Genomic DNA, 7283 nt, shown 5'->3' on the forward strand with positions numbered 1-7283 from the left:
AAAGTGAAGGGCTGTGAATACGAGGCACTGTAAACCACTGAAACACTTAGATGAACAGAGATATGACTTGGGTTTGTTGTTGCCGTTTTATACCGATCCTGCTGTTCTCAACTACAACTTCAATAAAATAAAAAATATAAGATTCAATACAAGGCAGGAACATGTTGCCAGTACTCGATCCTAAACGGCAGAGGCAGAACGAAAATGAGATGTTTTGTTCAGAGCTCTGCTAAACCTGATTTAAAGTCGCTGAGCAGTAAGTCCTGAGGTCTTTTCCGCTGATAAACGGCGCGCTGACCCTCACCTGCCAAACTGAGACAAGCATAAAATTGTGAGACTGCGAAAAGGTGGAGAAGATGGCACAAAACTGCAGGAGTGGTGGCGGTAATAAAGTCGCAAACTGTCAGAAAATAAAGTAACCGTGAGAAGCCAGCTGGTCCAACCTGAATCATTAAGCAGATGAGAGGAACGCCAGCCGAGTCCCGCCATTCGCAGATCTCCCAGTGCTGACCGGCAGGCTACCTGAATTTATCAGCGGAGCAACCAGCCGATGAAGTAAAAAGGCCAGCAGGGAGCAATTTGTTTTAGCTCCGTCTCTCTCCAGCTCCTCCCCTGACAGCTGGAAAGATGCTCCGACTTACAGGGTGTGTGTTTAAATCACAGGAAATATCGCTTACTCCATTTTTTTTTCCCCCCCCCCGCACACTGGGCTATCACTCAACGAGACGGTGAGGACACAGGCGCTGTCCCGTTAGGTAATATTCCCATCCATCCATCCGATTTCATTACCCTGCCCTCCTGCCGGTGCTTGGCTGTGCCGTTTGCACGGCGGCTCACTAAAAGATGGGCTATCAAAGTTTCATTATCACGCCTCTGCGACTACTTTTCCACCACAGGTACGGCCCTGCGAGAGAGAGATAGAACTGCATCTGTTTGGTGAATGGCAGAGTACACACACACACACACACACACATATTTGTAATCTCCCTTCAAAGCCCACAGACCCTTCAATGCACTTCATAAATGTGTGACCTTTTTCTCCTGCAGGCCTAAAAGCTGTTATTCACGTTTCCTATTTGTGGAAAGAGCAGCTGGAGTCACCTGGCAAACTGCACGATTTCCACTTCCTGTTGTCTAAATCTAAACAGGAAGTTGTTTAAATGTATGGCCTCATACCATTTCTGCATACGAGGCCAGAAATTTACTTGCATGATTGCTTTGTCAACTAAATTTTGCGAGTACGTCTTGACTAATATTTCTATGTGAAATACACATTTAAAGAAGCACTCATAAAGATCGTGCTCTGACTTTTATTTTCAAATTTTCTTGAACTTTGATTTCGTTGGAGAAATCCTTTCACGTCCTTGCTCCCGTCGTTCGCAGCTTACCGCCATCAGTGTGTGAATGAACGGATTAATCTGTACATTAAACTCATTGAAGAGTGAAAACTTCTGAACTCCTTGGACTTGATTAAGCGTTATACAAATGCAGCCCATTTACCATTTGAAACGTTTCAGCCGACTGGGATGAGCGTCCTGTTGGAACGAGGGAGTGGAGACTTTAGTCGTCTAGCTCTCGAGTTGAGGTATAATTGATGAAGTTGGAAGTTGTCCTCCATATTATTTCATGTTAGTGCAATACACCAAAACCCTGAGTAGGCAAGCTGAACCTCAGCATGATGCTGCCACCACCACCATGAGCTGTTTCTGCACATTTCTTAACTTTTGAGAGCTCGTCGTTGACTCCTCCATCGTTGAAGTCGATGAAGCCAAACCGCTAAATTTCCTGTTTTGACAGTAAATACCGACGTCATTGAAGGTCTCAGCATTTCAGTCTTACCAACACTGTTTTAGTCCAAACCTCACTACAGTGTGCAGAGTGTCAATTTTTAAGTTTATTATGGGCTTGAGTTTTGGCAGACTTTTGTCTGAGGGTCACAGTTTGGCTCAGACGCTTGAAATTTGCCACACAGGAGCGTGGAGGAAAATTTAAATTTCATTTAATTAGGTTCTCTGCGTTTCTGTGGGAGGATTTTGCAACAAAGAAAAGGGCAGATTTCTTTGTTCAGAAAGTGGAAAGTTTTTAAACGTTCTACTTTCTCTGCTCCACCAAATGTTTGTACAAGACATTTAATCTGGAGAAAACACCGGTTCGCTCCAACGCGAAGCCACCAACTTGCTCCTAAGAGAGGCTTGAGCTGGAAAAAATGTCACAAAATACACATAAAACATTAAGCTTTTCCAATGGACAAATAAGAATACAGAAAATGTCTGAACTATGATTAAAATTCAGCCATGCGCCAGGAAACCAACAATTAAATAAGGTCGACCATTTGTCCCATGAAACCTTATTAAATATTTTATGCTTGAATTATTTCATTCTTTAAACTGTCCTTTATCAAAATATAAATGTGGGCGTTTGTGTATTTAAGTCCATATGTCTTATATATGGTTACAGAAATTAAGGGAACACAAAGTTAAAATGTTTTAACGTACAAGCGATGCTGGTTACATCACACTCAAAGCCATGTAAACGTGACGGAGGAGCGCCGCGTTCCTCACAGTAATTGAGGCGGGTCAGAACTTCTTCATCATCGAAACACTAAAGAAGCGAAACGCGCGAACGTCGCCTCACAGACTGCTCTGCATACGAGACGTTTAAAATTCAGAAATCTCAAGGAGAGGCGTGATCAGCATAACGTAAGCGGTTTTATTTATGCTCTCCACATTTTATTAGTCCCGGTTTGAAAACGTGCCTGTGGAAAAGTTTGGGTTTTGCAGCTTGTGAACCTCAAAGTAAGAAAACATCTAAAGCCCCTCTGTCCTCTGTGCAGGATGTTTTCCCTATACGTCAGTTCTTCAGCGAGAAGAACAGGACAATACAAACCTTTGTTGCAGACAAAAAGAAATGATTTTTCTCCAGGAGTATACGCGTCTGAAAAGCAAATGCGGAAACATTAAAATACCTGAGTCTCTCAGGTATTTTACACAGCTGGACGAAACATGCGTGACTTCAAATTGCAGTGCAGACTGAAAACATTCATGTCTTTGATTAGATGCAAAATTCATCTATTATTTGAAATTTTTTTTAATGCGTTCTGATCATACCAGTCAGAATTACAGTCAAGCAGCCACGTGCAAAACTTTGACTCTGAATTAATTGCGAGTGCAAAGACACATATTCTGCTGCAGCAGAGGGTATCGACGTGAAATGAAGAAAAAGCTTTTTATTTTTTTGTGAAACTACTGGAATAAATTTGAGAGAAGTACGATGCCAGGTCAGTCATTCTCTCTCTCTTTCTCTCTCTCTCTCTCCCCTCCAGCTTCTGGTCTTTCTCCATTTAACTGTTCATCGCGGTGGGAAAGGATGGAAACTAATAAAGCTTCTTGGAATCTTTCGGGTGCTTTCTGTACATAGGAACAACATCCAATCTGCACACACCGGGTTTGGCCTTCCTGCCCAAGGGTTTCTGCCAGCAGGTTTTAATTAGAACAATATTTCACGCAGATCTCTGCAGAGGAGGAACCTTTTAATTACTTTATCCTTCACACCCAGTTATTCTCATCAGGAGGATCTCTGCGCACACGGCGAGCGTTTCAACGCAATCAATAGCCATGAGCTGCAATCAACAAGAGAGCAAATTACATACATGCGACCTCAGCGAATCTCACAGATGTGATTATTATTTTTTTTTTGTTCGATTTGAAGCCAATGCTATTTATTTTTGTCAAGGAAAACCACACAGTCCCTTCACGTTGTGCTTTGTAAATGTTCTGAACTTTAAAATTAAAATTGGATAATGTGTTTTGAGAAGTGCTTTGCAACCTATTGACCTTTGCAACCAAAAATCCTGAAAGGATTGAACTCGCTTTGTGGCAGAACTTAGTCATACTCACAGACATTCAGTCTAACTGAGCTGAAGCTATTTTACCAAGAAGAATGAAAACCCAGCCTCTGAAACTCAAGGAAATGGAGACAAAAGCCAAAATAATGACCCAGGGTTTTTGATTATAAATGCGTGCCATACTTTTCAGGTTTTTAATCATACAAAAATGTGGAATTTAACTACTATTTTTGTTTGTTTGTTTTTTTACTTTATATTGATCTCTCAGATAAATTCTAAATAAAACATATTAAAGTGTTACAGTCATGTGACAGAAAGCTAAGAAGTTTTGAAAAGTTAAGAATAATTTTATGCAGGGTATCATACGGAGCAAACAGCTAAAGTTGATAACTTAAAAAAAAAAAAAAACAGCTTTTACGGCACGTATTCCACATCGGAACAAAGAGTTACATTTTTTTTTGGGGGGGGGGATTAAAACAAATATTGGACACATGGGACACGTGAAGCGAATTGAATCTGCTCTTCTGCACGATTCTCCTTCCTTTCGTCAGAGATGAGCGCAGCTCATGGACTACAGGTAAAATGAAGAAAACCTGCTAGAAATATGAGGAAGAAGGTCATCCAGTGAAGCACATGATCCCCTTAAAGCGATTCTATCTGTCTAGCTGTTTCTAGCTTTAACCTTTGGTGTCAAACAAGTAGAAAACATGAGTCGGTCAGGTCTCCTTATTGGATGGATAAGCAGTGAGTTGCTCTACACCTTAAGTCAGATCTGGGAGTTTCAGGGATCCCTCTGATTGCCTGATAAAGAGTTATCCCCCAGCTCTTAAATCTTCCATCTTTCAATATTTCTAATCTCAATATTTATTTTTCATTGAGTAAATCTTCTTCTGTGTTCTCTGATTGACCTTTTCTGCTGTTTTAACTGGTGTTTTAATTCAGAATCCCTCTTGTTGATTCTAGTAAAGTTCATCCATCTTGATCTCTTAAGGCGCTCCTGGATATTTTCTGGAACTCCTTAAACCTGATATTGCTGTCGCCAGCTGAAGCAAACCAAAGAAAGGTCTACTGTGATGACAAAACATGCAAGACACATGCAACGGAGATTTCTCCCAATGAGTTTCACCACGAACTACTTTCAAAAGACGTTTACTTCTGGCTCGGCGTCTCGGGGAGCAGCTGTCCGGACTCTCCTGCGTCTGTTTGTGATTGCGCGACGGTTGCTTTCGTGTCTGACTGTCACGGCCTCACAGCGTGGACAGATGGCAGAGACTTACCCCAGCAAGAAAACAGCACAGACTGACGCCAGCCAAATACACACACACAGCATCCAACAAGATGCAAAGCAGAAGAATTTTCCTTTTGGGCCTGCTGACCTGTGTCCCAATCCGGCTGTGATTCATCCGACACGACGGCAGACTGTGTTTGTGCGTGGCGACATGTTTTGAGCCAACATGTCGGACTTTCTAGTGTTTTCTTGTCACATACCTCTCCATCCCACTGGCCACATCGGCTTTTAGTTTAAAAGAATATATTTAGAACCACTTTACCCCTTCAGTAGTCAGTGTGTTTATCTCAAGCTGTGTCCTGTGCTCCGTTTTAAGTCTTTACCTCTCCTTAAGACATTAAAGCGTTTACATGTAACTTAAAAAAAATTTTTTTTTTTATGTTTTTCACGTACTGGAAGTGTTGTCACTTTAACAGCCTGACATGGTGACAGGCAGACAAACCAACACACACCACTGCGATCCAAAGTCACGCCGAGATCATCTCAGCGGACACAGTGTGAGTGGGCAGCTCCACACAGATGCATGCATGAGAGCGGATGCGTAGGTGTGCAGCTTTCTCTCGACTCTGCCAGGCCAAATAGATGTTGAACTTTTAGCTTGGCTTTATGCACGAGCTTGTTACACGAAGCGAACGCAGCTACAGCTCTGCAAGATATAATCAGAAAGTTTATGCATTTAACTCAATAGATTTATGACATGTACATAGATACATTTCCTGTTAGTTTTAAAGATAATTACAGCTAATAAAAAGCTGACATTTTTATTGCCTGCAGGTTATATTTTGGCCTTAAGCTGGTCTGAATAGCAGGGCCTGGTGTCGCGTGTTTTTCTCTCAACAATACTCCTCAGGTTCTCTGTCCTTCTCCAATATGTCTGCTCAGGGCCGGCCCAAACCTTTCTGGGGCCCCAAGTAGCTTCTTATCCCCCTTTCCACCACCGTCTCTCCCCCTCAACATGCCAACACTATTTACTGTGTCATTCCTAAATTATTTGTAGCATACCTACTATCATTAGCATCGTTAGTAATTAGCTTAACAATGAAAAATCAATAGCTGTGGTGTTATTATGGCTATTGACTTTAAACTTACTAACAAGCTAACTAACCAGCTAACATTTTTTGTTAGCTAACAAAAACAAAATTGGATTTTGAAATGTAGAGTTGTATTTAAGTGCAACACATTATTTTAACTATTTGAACATCAGCTGATAAACCTAAAACAATAAGTTTGATATCTTATATTTCCTCAAAAGTGACAACAGCCATCAACAGGAAGATATTAACCATTATTTAATAACTATAATAATATATAAATTGTTTTTTCCATGTGTAGTATCCACTGTTATTGCATACATCTTGGTGCTACCAGCCTAATCAATTTGCAGTGTCTGAATTAAATTATTCCAATATTTAAATGTATTCAAATGCAATCAAGGTGCACCACACACTAAAGCTAAACAGCAGAAAGGACAAAACAAAGAAATCATAAACATTAGTGCTGTATGCAATAATGTTTGTTTTGCAGGGACTTGACACAACTCACATGCTTTGATGTTCACAAGCTTGTTGAGAAATAATTTGTTAGCCAGCAGATGAGCTCTTCCTCCCCCCCAACACAAAGGTGAATGTTTGTTACAAAATAAATTGCGAATACTTCTGCACAATTTTCCATCGCTCAGTTTTTAAATCAGTGATTGACAAGTCAAAGACTCAGAAATCTGTTTGTTCCTCCATTATGTTCATTAAATTCATGAAAACTGAAAACTTTTATTTGAGCAGCTTAACAGGTAGATCGTAAGTGCTACTGAGACACGCTTTGGTTATAAATAGGAATCAGCTTTTATGCTGTGTTTGTTGTATATAAATAGTTGTTAAAGTTTACACAAAGAATGAATTATAATCTTCGCAAGGGAAATCTGATAGAAGTGTCCAACTCTAAAATCCTAAAGAGAACTGGAATCAGTTTAAGCCAGAGAAAACCTGATCATTGAAAACAGCTGCAAATATCCATCTTATACAAAACATAAAGCCAAAATGTAAAGTGTGTGCCATCCCTTTGTCATTTCAGAATAAAACTGTCTCCTCATTGCAAAGTAATGTCTGGGAACGTACTTGTTGAATGAAATTACCCATCAAATACAAAATCGAACTA

This window comes from Poecilia latipinna, unplaced genomic scaffold, assembly GCF_001443285.1.
Source record: "Poecilia latipinna isolate Pla-1442-1.1 unplaced genomic scaffold, P_latipinna-1.0 Scaffold434, whole genome shotgun sequence".
NCBI lineage: Eukaryota > Metazoa > Chordata > Actinopteri > Cyprinodontiformes > Poeciliidae > Poecilia > Poecilia latipinna.